The sequence below is a fragment of the Cyprinus carpio genome, chromosome A22 (assembly GCF_018340385.1).
Source record: "Cyprinus carpio isolate SPL01 chromosome A22, ASM1834038v1, whole genome shotgun sequence".
NCBI lineage: Eukaryota > Metazoa > Chordata > Actinopteri > Cypriniformes > Cyprinidae > Cyprinus > Cyprinus carpio.
Genome location: NC_056593.1, coordinates 19,605,918 through 19,622,929, shown reverse-complemented (window position 1 = coordinate 19,622,929; position 17,012 = coordinate 19,605,918). Strand labels below are relative to the sequence as shown.

General features: G+C 39.7%; 1 long non-coding RNA gene across 1 annotated transcript; it reads right to left on the bottom strand.

The window, feature by feature from the left end:
- Positions 1–3,244: 3,244 nt before the first annotated feature.
- LOC109099250 lies at positions 3,245–6,084 on the bottom strand. Its single transcript, XR_006153226.1, has 3 exons — positions 5,606–6,084; positions 5,428–5,513; positions 3,245–5,052 (listed from the first exon to the last, which is right to left on the bottom strand). It is a non-coding gene; the product is annotated as an uncharacterized LOC109099250 (long non-coding RNA).
- Between the last annotated feature and the right edge of the window lie 10,928 nt (positions 6,085–17,012).

Below are 17,012 nucleotides of genomic sequence, written 5' to 3'. Positions count from 1 at the left end.
TAAAATTAATTTCCTTGTATACTCCAGCATCACATAAAGGAATTGTGCTTGAAGAACAAAATACCTAATTTATTGTCCAGTTAATGCAACAATTTGTTTCTTTTATTAAAAAAAAAAAAAAAAAAAAAAAAAAACTACATAAGTCAATCACAGTGTTCAGCAATTGTCACATTAGATTATTTAATACTAATAAACTCTGTATTGTTACAGTAGTGATATATCCTTCTGAGCTATTAAAAATACATCATGACTAATGCTCTAGCAGCCTTTCATCGCCATCATTTCTCCAAATCTTCCTGCCTGGTGAGTCATAGTGCAAGAGTATATGACCTGTACACAGGCACACAGTCTGAGGCTTGTTCTTCATCCATTGTGGTCTATTAGCAAAGCCGGCCTGGCGTCAGTCTGCCGTGTGCCACATCTTCAGTGGAAGTCCTTCCTCAGTTGCATTTGGATTGGCTGCAACTGATGGTGAAACAACAGGTTTGGATCTGAACATCCTCGTACCTTGCTGACGACTATCCGTGTTTACTTCAGCCTGTCCTCTGTGTCTCTTCCTGAACATTCCCGGGAAACATTTCAGTGGCCAAAACAAACTGCCAACGGTGCTGTCTGCAACATAAAGAGCCATTGAAAAAGGACTCATGAAACGCATTATTTCTTTCATTCTTTCATTCTTCTTGAAACCTCCTTTCATTATAGTCCCCCAAATCATGTGATTCAGCCAGAATTGTGATCTAAACCAAAAGCCCAAAAGATGCTAGATGGGCAGCACACTAGGGTTTGAGACTATGATGCCAAACTACTGTCTAGAGATAAACAGCTCAGTATTGTTAGGCTGTCTAATTAATTAAAAGTATTAAATACTTTTATATGATAAAAAAAGGCTAGTTTTTGGCAATGATGCCTCGCAGTGCTGTCTAGGTCGGCTATTCAGAAGGTTTTGAGAAGATAATTGTCAAAAATCCACACACAAAAATGTGACTCCCCTTACCAAAAAGTAGTATACTAAAAGTTTATTTTATTAAGTATACTTAAGTAAAGTTCAAGTATATTTAGACTTTTTGTAAGTATAAGTCAAGTATACTTAAATGTCATTTTAAGTATATTTCTGAGGAAATAAAAAGTCCTGAGAATCTCATGAGAAAACACTAACCATCATTATGTATACAGAGTTCACATGAGAATCTCATGAGAAAACATTATTTTGTGTGATGTTTTACAGAAATGTACAATATTTAGAGAGAGAGAGAAAAAACAGCATGAAGGCCCACCCCTAAAGCTAACCATCAGTGGGGTGTAAGCAGATTGTGTGAAAACGTTCAAATGAGATTGTACGAATTCATATTAATTCTCAAGGTTTTCAATGCAAAAATGCATTCTGTGTAAATTGCCCCTTATGCATGAGATCCTTCAAAAGACGCAAGCGAAGCAGTCAGAAAGGGTCCGTTTAGTACATGTAGTATGAAAAACAATGGAAAAACATGCTTTTGCTATTAACAGTACAAGATGCAGAGTAGTGGAATAAACAAAAAAACCTAAAGGCCCGTTCACACCAAAGACGTTAACTATAGCGATAACTATAAAGTTTTAATTATCATCCATACTACACCTATAGTAGACTACAGTCTACAGACTACAGTAGTAGACTACACTACAGCTCAGATAACGACAAAATCATTGGTATCACTTTCAGAGCGATTTTTCTTCCTCTGGTGAACAATTAAAAACACTGACAGCCAATCAGAATTCACTGACTTTAAAGAGCTTGAGCATTTAATGTGGCAGACGGCAAAACAGCAGGCCGCTTATAAAAAAAAAAAAACATAACAATGTTGTGTGTTGGTGTGGACACTAATATAATTATCATTATGGTTATCTCTATGGTTATCATTCTTGGTGTGAATGGATCTTAAGCATAAAGACTTTTTTTAAGGTTAAAGTTCAGTTTTTTAGAATGCCATGTCATGCCTGAAATGCTGCAAAAGTATTGCAAAATGTGAAGCTATAAACTGTCATGAGAATGTGATGATGCTATTAGTGCTGACTCATGGAAATTCGTAACTATTTTAAATTGTGGTGAAATATTTGCACAATCTATGGTCGTACAATCGAATGTTTTTGTACGATCTGCTTACACCCACAAGGGGTTTCTGGGCCCCCTAAACAGCATACTGACTTTTCTAAAAAACGTACATTTCTGTAAAAATCGCCTTAAAAACGTACATTTCTGTAAAAATCGCCTTGTTGTAAAATAGTTGCTTTCTCGTGAAATCCTGTTGGAGTATGATGCCCAAACGTGTTGTCACAGAACAGCAGTCCACAGGGTTGGATCTCTAACTGGCATGCCATCTGAGCTCCTGCAACAAATCCGGGGGCTTTGTGACGTAACGGCCGGTCCGTATGGCCTGTGTGAGGTGATAATGAACACTGAATTGCGACTCTCCGATTGATCACAGTCAGTGTGAACGAGTCCCAGCAGCGCCGGACGGAGTGCGTTTGTCTTTATGCGAGCTCTCACATCCTTCAGAATCTCACTCAAACACACATGATGCTCTTTATTGCACACATAATCGTGTTTGAAGATGAATGTGATCATGGAGCATTTAATGGCTCTCTGCTTTCCGCCGATGTTTCGGCTTGAACTCGTGGCTCTGCTCTTGAGTGGATCTGGTTTCTCGCTCTTGCTGCAGTGATCGCATGAACTCTGTCCTGATCGATCAGTAATTTAAATCACAGCTGATTTTCAGTATGAGGAAACATCATGCAATATCGATCATTTTTGCTATTTGTTAATAATCTAGATGAATTCGAAAAGATTTCGAAGAGGGACAGAGAAGAGGTTAGGTTTAGAAATAAAGCAGGCCCTTCGAACGCCAAACAATTTAAATTTAATTGGTTTTAAAAACACGAGTGATTATGATCAGAAAATGAACTGATACTTCATTACCAAATACCTTCTCATAAGACAACCGTTTGTTGATTTAGGTTTCTTGAAATTTCCCCATCACTGATTCTGGTTAATCTGCATTTTTAACCTGTTAGTCAAGCATTTAATCAATGAGAAGCATTCACTTGATCGTGTAAAGCTGCAGATTGTTACCAAGTGTAAGTTCCCAGCATATACTAACCTCTTCCTAAATGGATGCACACATCTGAAGTTTTAGGGTTAAGATTAGAAATCTTTTTTTTTTCAAAGTTACAAAGTGTAACAGCCCAGTTGCAATAATGATGAGAAAGTGGGTGTAAATGCATCAGTATCAGTTTTATTTACATGAAGCTCAGAATCTAGAAACAACAAGCAATGAGAACTGACAAAGAACTGAACAAAACACAGGGCTTAGACCAACCAAACTAATAAAAGAAATGAACAGCAGATGTGAAAATGATTCAAACAACCAGTAATCAAGCAAACTATCTAAAAACTTGGTCAAAGAACCAAAATATGTGATACAAACACCCCAAACCAAAACAAATAGCAATATACACTGAAATATACACGGATATTTGTGTGTGTGTCACACACCAGACGCGTCACATTCAATTCAAGATGACAGTCCAAAACCTTTAATCTGTTCTCCCAACACTCAAAAGTTCACTTCAAGAATGACCAAGTGCTGTCAATGAGATTGAAGTTTGGTGATTGAAAAAAACAGATATGTCGAAAAAACAGAAACCTCTATATGAAGCCCGGATTTTATTAGAGCCATAGAAAGACAAACGTTTCACTGAAAATTGCACAATACATTGTCTTTATGTACCTTAACAATAATTTGGGACCAATATAATACAATTTAATGGAAAACTTTGTGAGTGGCATGGCAGGATTTTGAACAGCGCCCAGAGTCGCAGCTGAGATTCATGGACAGTTGAATTCGGCACTACATTAAGGATGATGACACACGGGGCAACTTTTTGAGCAGTGTTGCCATCAACGGGCAACCAGGTTAGACACAGGGCCCACGACTGATCTAAAGTATCCAGATAGAAACTTGTTTCTCAAGTTGCCCAGCAAAATTGCTCAAAAAGTCACCCCATGTATCATCAGCCTAAGACTACATTTACACTAGTGCATTTTCATTTTAAAACCCATAACTTTTTGTTTTTTCATACGTTTACACTTCTCCAGCATTTTCAACCCTCGAAAATGGAGATTTTTGAAAATGCTGCAGACCCTGTATTAGTTTGAAAACTGATTGTGGTTGCGTTTCAGTGTAAGCGGACCAAAATGGAGACTTTTGAAAATGATGGTGTGGCTGCCCACATTCACTGTGTGTTTCCTTGATGACCATATAAACAATAACATAGAGATTAAACTGCAAACTTCCCTGGCTTCGTTGTCATTTTTAGCAGCCGTTGTGCGGCTAGATTCAGTATTTTACAATACAGCAGGTGCCTACATGCACAAGAGCAATCGGCATCAGAATCCGAGTATTCAGACAGACCATGGTATTTACAGTATATATTATATAACAGTACTTGTATCAACATTTACAAAACAGTTTTGACCTAAAGACTTCTAGTTATCTAGCTAGTATAAGACGAATGCAACACATTCTGACATTCCACAACTTTGAAATGTTAGATGTATTAGAATAAATAAATGTTAGAATATATGATTTTTCTAAATCACACTGAAAGGAGCAGAAATTAAATAACATCCACAAAATATATTATATTACACAACACAGCTCAAGAAATAGTTTGAGTTGAGAATGAAAAAAGTGCGGCACCTAAATTAAAACAGATTAACTAAGATACAAAAAAGAAAAAAGAAAAAGAAAAGTTAGCTGTTAACCTTTTGTCTGTGACTACAAGTGCTTCTTTTAATCACAATCACTATATATATATATTATGAAAAATATTGTAGAAAGTGAAAAAAAATATTGACTGGACAAAACCTTTTTTAATTTTCATACTGGTATAATCATTCTGATATTTTTGTAGAAGATTGCAGTTTTCCATGTCAGATCCTCAGGTCAACAATTTTTTTGATTTCTTCAAAGTAATCCTGATGGTCCCACTACTGTTTGTGTGAAATTGCTTGACAAACTGCAATGAAAATTGATAAGCACTGTAAGCATTACAGTTAAAATCAATCAGTATCCTATTAGGCAGTATTAGGTAGCCATGAATTTTACTCAGATTGAATAATTATTCCAGCAATGGGGTAGTCTACAGACAGCAAGATATCTATTCGGAGTAGGCTAATTTCTCACTGGGTAAGTGTTGATTGCTGAAGTATTATCTTTTCACTATCCTGGTAAGTAAAGATTTAAAAAGTAAAAACAAACAAACAAAAACATATTTTAGACTACAGGTTATGTATATATATATATATATATATATATATATATATATATATAGTATATATATATTATATATATATATATAGATATATATATTATCGACAAACTATCAGCTTACCTTTTCAATATATGTAATGATTTTATCATCGCTCAGGTCAACAAAGGATCTCATTTTGAAAGTTACATATGCAGCTGCTGTCGTATCTATAAAAATCAGATTCATATCAGCATATGTGAACAAAACTTTATCTGACAAACAAAATCTAGGTGGTGAATAATGATAAAATGAAATTTACTTTGCAGGTAAATTTCTGGAGATGAGGGTGTTGACTGATTTACTGGTTGAGTTGTTGTCAGTTCAGAGGTAGATGCTGGTGTTGCTGTTCGAGTTGTGGTTGTTAATGCAGCTGATGTCAATGTTGACGCAGCTGATGTTGATAGAGTGGCAGATGTTGGTGCAGTTGTTGATTGAGTGGTAGATGTTGATTCAGTTGGTGTATATAATACCGCAACTGTCGAAATTGGTGCAGCTGATGCAGATGTTGGAACAGCTGTTGTTTGATTCGTAGATGTTGGTACAGTTGATTGAGCTGTAGATGTTTTAGTTGTTGGTTCAACTACAGTTGTTGATTCAGATGTAGATGCTGGCGTAGTTGTTGTTCCTGTTACAGTTGTAGATGAAGTTTCAGTTGTTGTTGGTTCAGCTGTTGTCGTTGATTCAGATGTAGATGCTGGCATAGATGATGTTCCTGTTGCAGTTGTAGATGAAGTTTCAGTTGTGATGTGGTTGGTTCAGCTGTTGTTGTTGGATTCAGATGTAGATGCGGGCATAGATGAGGTTCCTGTTGCAGTTGTAGATGAAGTTTCGGGTCAGTTGTTGTTGGTGTTCAGCTGTTGTAGATTGATCTCAGATGTAGATGCTTATGGCATAGTTGATGTTCCTGTTGCAGTTGTAGATGTTGGTTGTGGTTTGTAGATGGTTTCAGCTGTTGTCGTTGATTCAGATGTAGATGATGCTGGCATAGATGATGTTTCCTGTTGCAGTTGTAGATGAAGTTTCAGTTGTTGTTGGTTCCAGCTGTTGGTTCGTTGTCGTTGATTCAGATGTAGATGCTGGCATGGATGATGTTCCTGTTACAGTTGTAGATGAAGTTTCAGTTGTTGTGGTTCAGCTGTTGTCGTTGATTCAGATGTAGATGCGCATATGAGTTTCCTGTTACAGTTGTAGATGAAGTTTCAGTTGTTGTTGGTTCAGCTGTTGTCATTGATTCAGATGTAGATGCTGGCATAGATGATGTTCCTGTTGCAGTTGTAGATGAAGTTTCAGTTGTTGTTGGTTCAGCTGTTGTCGTTGATTCAGATGTAGATGCTGGCATAGTTGATGTTCCTGTTACAGTTGTAGATGAAGTTTCAGTTGTTGTTGGTGTCGTTGATAGCTGGCATAGATGATGTCGTTGAAGTGTCAGTTTGTTGATGAAGTTTTCAGATGTAGGTTGCTGGCATAGATGATGTTCCTGATGCTGGCATAGAGTTGTAGATTGTAGATGAAGTTTCAGTTGTTGTTGGTTCAGCTGTTGTCGTTGATTCAGATTTAGATGCTGGCATAGATTGGTTCTGTTGCAGTTGTAGATGAAGTTTCAGTTGTTGTTGGTTCAGCTGTTGTCGTTGGTTGATTCAGATGTAGCTGGCATAGATGCTTTCCTGACGTTTCAGTAGTGAATCAGTTAGATGTGGCCAGATGTGTTGTTTTCAGCTGTCAGCTTGATTCAGATTGTAGATGCTGGCATAGATGTGATGTTTCAGTTGTTGTTGTTCAGGTGAAGTTTCAGTTGTTGTTGGTTCAGCTGTTGTCGTTGATTCAGATGTAGATGCTGGCATAGATGATGTTCCTGTTACAGTTGTAGATGAAGTTTCAGTTGTTGTTGGTTCAGCTGTTGTCATTGATTCAGATGTAGATGCTGGCATAGATGATGTTCCTGTTGCAGTTGTAGATGAAGTTTCAGTTGTTGTTGGTTCAGCTGTTGTCGTTGATTCAGATGTAGATGCTGGCATAGATGATGTTCCTGTTACAGTTGTAGATGAAGTTTCAGTTGGTGTTGGTTCAGCTGTTGTCGTTGATTCAGATGTAGCGGGCATTGATGATGCTGGCATAGATGATGTCCTGTTTGCAGTTGTAGATGAAGTTTCAGTTGTTGTTGGTTCAGCTGTTGTCGTTGATTCAGATGTAGAGCGGGCATAGATGATGTTCCTGTTACAGTTGTAGATGAAGTTTCAGTTGTTGTTGGTTCAGCTGTTGTCGTTGATTCAGATGTAGATGCTGGCATGGATGATGTTCCTGTTACAGTTGTAGATGAAGTTTCAGTTGTTGTTGGTTCAGCTGTTGTCGTTGATTCAGATGTAGATGCTGGCATGAATGATGTTCCTGTTACAGTTGTAGATGAAGTTTCAGTTGTTGTTGGTTCAGCTGTTGTCGTTGATTCAGATGTAGATGATGGCATAGATGATGTTCCTGTTACAGTTGTAGATGAAGTTTCAGTTGTTGTTGGTTCAGCTGTTGTCGTTGATTGCTGGCATAGATGTAGATGCTGGCATAGATGATGTTGTCCTGTTACAGTTGTAGATGAAGTTTCAGTTGTTCAGTTTGTTGTTGGTTCAGCTGTTGTCGTTGATTCAGATGTAGATGCTGGCATAGTTGATGTTCCTGTTACAGTTGTAGATGAAGTTTCAGTTGTAGTTGGTTCATTCAGCTGTTGTCATTGATTCAGATGTAGATGAGATGTGTCCTGTTGCAGTTTGTAGATGAAGTTTCAGTTGTTGTTGGTTGTGTCGTTGAGCCTGTTGTCGTTGTTGTCGATGTAGATGCTGTCATAGAGATGTTGGCAGTTCCTGATGGCATTCCTGTTGTTTGTAGATGAAGTGTTTCAGTTGTTGTTGGTTCAGCTGTTGTCGTATTCGGTGTAGATGCTGGCATAGATGATGTTCCTGTTACAGTTGTAGATGAAGTTTCAGTTGTTGTTGGTTCAGCTGTTGTCGTTGATTCGGATGTAGATGTTGGCATAGATGGTTGTTCCTGTTGCAGTTTGTAGATGAAGTTTCAGTGTGTTGTTGGTTCAGCTGTTGTCGTTGATTCAGATGTAGATGCTGGCATAGATGATGTTCCTGTTGCAGTTGTAGTAGATGAAGTTTTCAGTTTTGTTTGTTGGTTCAGCTGTGTGTTGATTTGATTGTTGGTTCAGATGTTGAGAGCTGCGGCATAGATGATGTTCTGTCTGTTTACAGTTGTAGATGCTGATGAATGTTTGTTACAGTTGTAGTGAAGTTTCAGTGGTTCAGCTGTTGTCGTTGATTCAGATGTGTTGTCATTGATTTCGTTGCATTGTAGATGAAGTTTCATAGTTGTTGGGTCAGCTTGGTCGTTGAGTTGTAGATGTAGATGAAGTTTCAGTTGTTGTTGGTTTCAGCTGTTGGTCGTTGATTCAGATGTAGATGCTGGCATTGATGATGTTCCTGTTGCAGTTGTAGATGAAGTTTCAGTTGTTGTTGGTTTTCAGCTGTTGTCGTTGATTCAGATGTAGTAGATGATGTTCCGTGTTGCAGTTAGATGAAGTTTCTGTTGTGGTTCAGCTGTGTAGATGTAGATGCTGAAGTTCCTGTTTTGCAGTTGTAGATGACGCTTCAGTGTTTGTGAAGAGAGCTGGTTTTCAGCTGTTGTCGTTGATTCAGATGTAGATGCTGGCATAGTTGATGTTCCTGTTGCAGTTGTAGATGAAGTTTCAGTTGTTGTTGGTTCAGCTGTTGTCGTTGATTCAGATGTAGATGCTGGCATAGATGATGTTCCTGTTGAGTTGTAGCCTGAAGTTGTAGATGAAGTTTCAGTTGTTGGTTCAGCTGTTGTCAGCTGTGATGTGCTACAGTTGTAGATGTGGTTTTGATGTTCCTGTTGCAGTTGTAGATGAAGTTTCAGTTGTGGTTGGTTCAGCTGTTGTCGTTGATTCAGATGTAGATGCTGGAATAGTTTGTGTTTCTGCTACAGTTGTAGATGTGGTTTCAGTTGTTGTAGATCAGTGTTGTATTTGATCCAGTTGTTGTTTGTGCAGATGATTATGTAAATAAAAATAAAACAGCATAAGGTTAGTAGATAAAATAAAATAAAAAATATTCAGATGGCAGATAACAGTGACCTATATAAGAAATAAAGCAAAAATGTAAGTGTCTTCTATTTGACCATTAATTGTTTTTCAAAATGTTTTACTCTGTTTGAACATGGAATTAGATCCATTGGTGAAAACTGTAATTAAGCAGTAATAAGTCTGTAACTTGCATCTGTGACCAAAGGCTAGTTTCACTTGAAAAACAAGCATGATTGTCATCCTTGGTAAGTAAACTCACTAGTTAATAGCTGCACTTTTTGTAACAAACAATGCAGTGCAAAACCATGAACTGTGCTACACATTTCACTATCAGTTATATTATTGGGTGTTTTTTTTTTCTTTCTTTGAGACTGACATTAAAATAACTTGCACGTTTTGTTTGTATTTGCAGGAAGTCTTTTTGTTTTATCTTTACAGTTTGTTTTTGTCACTATCCCGGAAGAGAGATGAGGCAAGGACTCAAATGCAGGATGATAGGCCTTTATTAATGGTAAAAATAAAACAAAAGCAAACAAATTACCCGAGTGGGAAAAACAGGCAGGCAGGCAGGCCAGGAACAACACACAGCACATACCACAAGAACTCTGACTTTAAACAACAAAATAGCACAGGACTGCAGACACCAGGAGAATAAATAAGCGATTAGTCGACAGAAGAGACTGACGGCTGCGCATGAGTGTTTTGCGTAATATTTGTTTATAGATCTGCTGTTTGAATTATTACTTGCTGCTAGGAAGGAATATTTAGTTTCCTGCCTATTTCTACTTAGCATTTTCATTGACTTTTGTATTTTTGATTGCACTTACTGGTAATTATAATAATTGCGGCATTAAAGTGCGAACTGTAGTTTCGATTTGAGGAATTGCCCTGCTATAGGCTATTGACTGTGATAATTAGAAGGCGGCCAAGGCCGTTTTCACTTTAATGTCTTAGACTGTGGATTTATCTGATGTCTGTGCGCTGACGCAGAAGCATCAGCGGAAGCGTTCAGCTCTCCTTGTGTGAAGACCAACAAGTGTAAAGACCTGCTAGCTGCTTTTCCACTGTCGGGCCAGTGCTAGCCAGTGCTTTAAACGGGCTGGGCGGGGCTAATAGCCTCTGACCTGTAGCACCGATGCCAAAATAATGCTGCGTTTCCACCGTCGGGCTAGAAGCTTCGCTGCGCTTCACTAAAACCCGCCCTTTACACACCTCTCAGGAACAACGTCATGCAACCCTATCATTTCACCAACAAAGAAAAGTTATCAGAAAACTAATAAGAAATAAGTCAAAGGAAGTAGCGCGATCACAACATGAATACGATAAAAGCGGCCATTTGTTTGCATGCTTTGTTAAATATTTAAATCCAAAAGCATCAATGTTTTACTATAATTGGCCTAAGTGATGCACATCTTAAATTAATTTATAAGGATTGAAAATTAGTCACACAGAAATAAAGCGTTATGAACATAGCCTGCTTATTCAGTCGAATCTGTTTCTGATCATTTGTATTCACAGTAGCCTATATACATCACATTTAGAAATAATTGTAACATCAGCCATCCATTCATCCAGCTGCCAGAGGGAGCCATCTCCCCAATACTGACTGTGCTGTTCTTCTCTCTCCACTTCCTGTAGCTTCCTGTTAAAAGCCATCTCAGTTGTTTAATACATTGCGAAGTATTGCCAGCTAACCCCTGTCTCTACCAAGCGTTTCTCATTGCCATAATTGTTGCCACGTGTATGTTTCCCTGCCTGTTCTTGACCTTGTCTTTTGGATTACGATTTGGATTTGTTTGCTGTACGGACTTCCTGCTGTTATATCGACCCTTGTTTTGTATTTTGACCACGATTATCTGCCTTATCCCTGTGTGTGACTACATCTGCAATAAACATCTCTGCAAATGGATTCGAATACTCGACCGAGTCAGTCTACATTACAATAATGATCATTTCTATATTTTTATAAAAGCTCCCAAACAAAAAACATTATTATATTTTTATGACATAGACTACATGGAGCTAAAGTCTCGAGACGAGACTTATGACAGATAAAATATGTAACTAAATAAATAACCGATTGTGATAGAGAATAAGAAGCTGACGTCTGATTTCTCCAGCGGTCATATTTACCATGTTTGCTATGGTAATGTTAATGCCTAGCGTGCATAGTCTTTTACATCACTTATAAATATTTCTGCCTTGTATGGTGATTATACAGGTCCTTCTCAAAAAATTAGCATATTGTGAAAAAGTTCATTATTTTCCATAATGTAATGATAAAAATTAAACTTTCATATATTTTAGATTCATTGCACACCAACTGAAATATTTCAGGTCTTTTATTGTTTTAATACTGATGATTTTGGCATACAGCTCATGAAAACCCAAAATTCCTATCTCAAAAAATTAGCATATTTCATCCGACCAATAAAAGAAAAGTGTTTTTAATACAAAAAAAGTCAACCTTCAAATAATTATGTTCAGTTATGCACTCAATACTTGGTCAGGAATCCTTTTGCAGAAATGACTGCTTCAATGCGGTGTGGCATGGAGGCAATCAGCCTGTGGCACTGCTGAGGTGTTATGGAGGCACAGGATGCTTCGATAGCGGCTTTAAGCTCATCCAGAGTGTTGGGTCTTGCGTCTCTCAACTTTCTCTTCACAATATCCCACAGATTCTCTATGGGGTTCAGGTCAGGAGAGTTGGCAGGCCAATTGAGCACAGTAAAACCATGGTCAGTAAACCATTTACCAGTGGTTTTGGCACTGTGAGCAGGTGCCAGGTCGTGCTGAAAAACGTAATCTTCATCTCCATAAAGCTTGTCAGCAGATGGAAAAGCATGAAGTGCTCCAAAATCTCCTGATAGCTAGCTGCATTGACCCTGCCCTTGATAAAACACAGTGGATGCTGCTTCTCTGTAGCCCAGGCACCCCAGACCATCACTGACTGTGGGTACTTGACACTGGACTTCAGGCATTTTGGCATTTCCTTCTCCCCAGTCTTCCTCCAGACTCTGGCACCTTGATTTCCGAATGACATGCAAAATTTGCTTTCATCCGAAAAAAGTACTTTGGACCACTGAGCAACAGTCCAGTGCTGCTTCTCTGTAGCCCATTTCCTGCACACGCCTGTGCACGGTGGCTCTGGATGTTTCTACTCCAGACTCAGTCCACTGCTTCCGCAGGTCTGGCTCCACAGCGGTCTTCCGGTGCCCCGCCTCCGCCTTGGTCGCCTGAGCCTTCTGCCCCGCCTTGGCCCTCCGGATCCTCTGCGTCACCCTGGCTCTGCGGCTGCTCTGCTCCATCCTGGGCATCTCATCCATCGGTGCAGTCTCCGTCAGTTGGGCTCCTCCCTCCATCCACTCCACCCTGGTTCCATGCTCCATGCTCCCTCATTGCCTGCCCCTTGCCTGCCCCACGCCCGCCTCCAGAACCCCCACCCTCCTCTCTTTCGGTGCGAGGACGCACCGTTCCGGGAGGGGGCGAACTGTCATAGTCATGGACTTTCTGTTCCTTTTGTGTTATCCCTATTTGGTCATGTTCCGTTCCTCATTTTGTTAATTGATTAATCCCCACCTGTTTCCATCCCCCTTTTTACTTTCCTTGTGTTTAAAACCCGTCTGTTCAGTTCCTTTTTGTCCGCTATTAATGTAATGTGATGTTATGTTCTAATGGTTGAAGATTTGTGTTGGATGTGCCCTTTTTCTCCCGTGATAATTTAAAGAACTCCTTAGATATATATTCTTCCTCGTGCACTTTATTTACACACCAGCACGTATTACACCCCCATGCAATTATAAATCATTTGAATCTCATGTGATCACTGTAACAGCTCCAAAACTCCAGGTTGTGGTAATTTACCCCCCTATTGGGCAAATTCTACCCACCTTCCTAGAGTAGCAGGATGGGCTGCTGTCCTCATTCCCAGAGGATGGCAGTCCACTTTTAGTCTTTGGTGACTTCAACATTCATCTGGACAAGCCTTATGCTACAGACTTCATTCACTTCTTGCTTCATTCAATCTCAAATGATTTACCACTACAAGCATGCACAAATCAGGCATTCAACTTGACTTAATTTAGACACGCAATTGTATTGCAGACTACATTCTGGTAAAACCCATAATTATCTCTGACCATTTCTTCATTACATTTAAACTACATTTTGCTACATGTGTGACACCAACCCCTATACCGGTTACTTTTAGACGAAACCTACGCTCCCTTTCCTCCTCCCATCTTTCCTCCGTAGTATCCTCCTTTCTTCCCTCACCTACCCATTTCTCATCTCTTGATGTGAATGCAGCAACTGACACTTTATGCTCTACTTTAACCTCTTGTCTAGATGATATTTGTCCTCTCTCCTCCAGGCCAGCATGGGCTGCCCTTTCTAACCCCTGGTTATCCAATGTTCTTTGTGAGCATCAGACCAAACTAAGGGCAGCAGAGAGAAAATGGTGCAAATCAAAAAAGATCTGTCAAAAAAAGATCTGTCAGATCTGAGTATGTATCAGTCTTTGCTTTCATCTTTCTCTGTTGAAGTCCATACTGCAAAATCTCTTTATACTTCCACAACAAGATCAACAGTGCCCCAGACACACGTAATCTCTTCAAAACATTTAATTCTCTCCTCTGTCCCCCTCCACCACCTCCCACCACTTCTATAACAGCCGATGATTTCGCCGCATTCTTCTCCTTCTGTCCCCTCACTGAGGCAGAAGTATCAAAACTTCTCCTCTCTAGCCACCTTACAACATGCCCTCTAGACCCAATCCCCTTACACCTCCTCCAAGCAGTCTCTCCTACACTCTTACCAGCACTCACACACATTATCAACACATCTCTCCACACAGGCACCTTCCCCACTGCATTCAAGCAGGCTCGGGTAACCCCACTGCTAAAAAAAAAAAACTACATTAAACACTTAGAGCCCATGTTACACCTCTCTTTATGACTCTCAAAATGACTACAAGTAAATGCAAATAGGGAGACAAATGAGGAGGGTAACTAGGGAGACACAGGTGGATAACAAGAAGGGCGGGGTCAGACAATAGACAGGAGAGCACATGAAAACAACAAACAAAAAGCCATGTGCTCAACAAACAGACACAGTGGCCTCTCGTGGCCATCTAAAGCACACCAGCCAATAACTGAATGTGCAGGTGGGGCCGAAGACCACAACAGTGGTGCAGTAGACCACCAAGGCAGCACAGATAGAGCTCTTGACCACCACGGCTGAGCAGATTCATGGGTAGGAGTAGGCTCCGGAGTGAACTCATGAACTGGAGCAGATTCTTGAGTGGACTCTGAAGGCTCCCGGACTGGAGCAGGCTTTGGAGTGTACTCTGAAAGCTCCTGGATTGAAGCGGGTTCCTGAGTGGACACTGAGGCAAGCTCCCAGGAAGCGAACTCCGAAGCAGCCCATGCCTGCAGAACAGCCCTGAGGTGAAACGCAAAGACAGCCTTCTTGACGATGACAGCAGCAGTAAAATCGGGTGGCTCTGTAACAGCCTCCATGGCTGAGACAAGAAGAGCAGGCTACTCAGTGATGAGTCAAAGATAAGCGCTCCCCGCCAGCAGCTCCTACCTTTTACAACTCTGTAAAAGTTCAGTAGGTCAGATTACATGTCACTCTAGCTCAGCGGCCATGCAGAGCTGTGAAATTTGACACCTCTGGGTCAACAGAGGGGAGGGTGAGCGGGTGGTCATAGAGACCATCCGGGGCAGCGCTGCAGCTGTGTTGTGCTCGGGATTTGTAGTTTTTTGGACTGTTTTGAAGGCGAGAATAGCACGCGGAAAGGCTAACATTGTAATAAAAGTTATAGGTTGTGGGTTCGAGTCTTGGCCTGGCAATACCACGACTGAGGTGCCCTTGAGCAACCCCACCTGCTCCCGCCGCAGCATAAATGGCTGCCCACTGCTCTGGGTGTGTGTTCATGGTGTGTGTGTGTGTTCACCGCTGTGTGTGTGCAACTTGGAAGGGTTAAATGCAGACCACGAAATAGTATGGGTCACCATACTTGGCTGTATGTCACTTTATATCACAATTCACAGTTCCAAAGAACTATATACAAACAGATGCCATGAAGCCGTCAATTGTACCAAAGGAGAGGAAGAAAAATACAATAAATAAAAGTCAGAGAATGGAATGGTCTAACAATAGAAAAAGCACGGGATCTCGAGGCATATCCAAGTGCAGTAAATCGTAAAGAAGAGAACATACAAATTTCCAAAAAAGAACCAACACTGGACACTCCCAAAACATATGCAAGTAAGAGCCAACTGTAGATTTATTACGTAAATGACAGTAAGGATCAGATCTAGCTTTAATCTTGTATAGAATACTGGGAGTGATATAGGCCCTGTTGATACATTTATAATGTATCATCTGATGTGCAAGATTCTTAGAACCAGTGAAACATCTGGTCCATACCACGTCCCAATCAGGTTGAGAAAGACATTCCCTTTCCAAGGAGTGGATAGCTGGATAAGTATATTGCAGTTAAAGGACTGAATTATAAATCTTAGAAACTAAACCGCTAGAAGGAGAATTAATGTCCAACCTCTCCCACAGAGGGTGTGGGAGCACATTGGTGACCAAAGGAATGCCGTAGGCCTTTAAAGCTGACCTCAGTCTTAATCGAATGTGAATGTTAATCAATGTTTTTTACTACTAATTACAGAACTGGCTATAATTGATAGTAAAGCCGGTTCTGTGATTAGTATTAAATCTCCAGCATGTGCATTCAGATGGTGTGGCATTTAATACACAAAGCCGTAGTTCACTGACAAGCTTCGCGAAATCGAGTCCATAATTGCAGACGATTTAATCGCGCAATCATGTAATCAAAGAAATCTTTCTGCAATTATGAAAGCTGTTTACGTAGCTTGTCTGTGAACTACGGCTCTGTGTAGTAAATGCTGCTCCATCTGAAAGCATGTGAAAATACCACATTTAATGACATGTTTTTACTCCAAACTCACTTTATAACGTCAGTTGATAATAAATCCTTCTGTGAGATGATGTGGCTTCTTACACAGAATAAGGCACGCAACATATTTCATAGTATTCTTAGCAGTGATAAAGGTTATATCGATTAGCATTGCATTAATGTATACTTTATTATAATAAAATGATAAGACAAACTCAGATAAACCATACATTGTCATTGTCGTTTATTAGTAACGTTAAATTAATGAAAGCAATTAAATCTTCTGTTTATTCAGCAACCGCTATATGGATTTATTGGGTTCTTCTGTGAGGCGTATTTGAAGTTTCAGCATGAGAGCGTCCTCTGGCCTTCGGATGGAGATTTACTGGTGATCACAGAACCGTGATTCACTGAAAGATACGCTTGACAATCACAGCTTCTGCCTAATCGCAATTTATTGCCTTTGCGATTTAATTTTGATTAATTGTGCAGCCCTAATTATAAAGCAAGAGTTGATATACTGTAAAAAGGTACGGATAAACTTGCAGAATTAAAGGTCACCTACTTCTGCAAAGAGCAGTTTCACTTTTGAATCCCCTTGTTTATTCTACTCACAAAATTCTGTTTTTATTACAAACA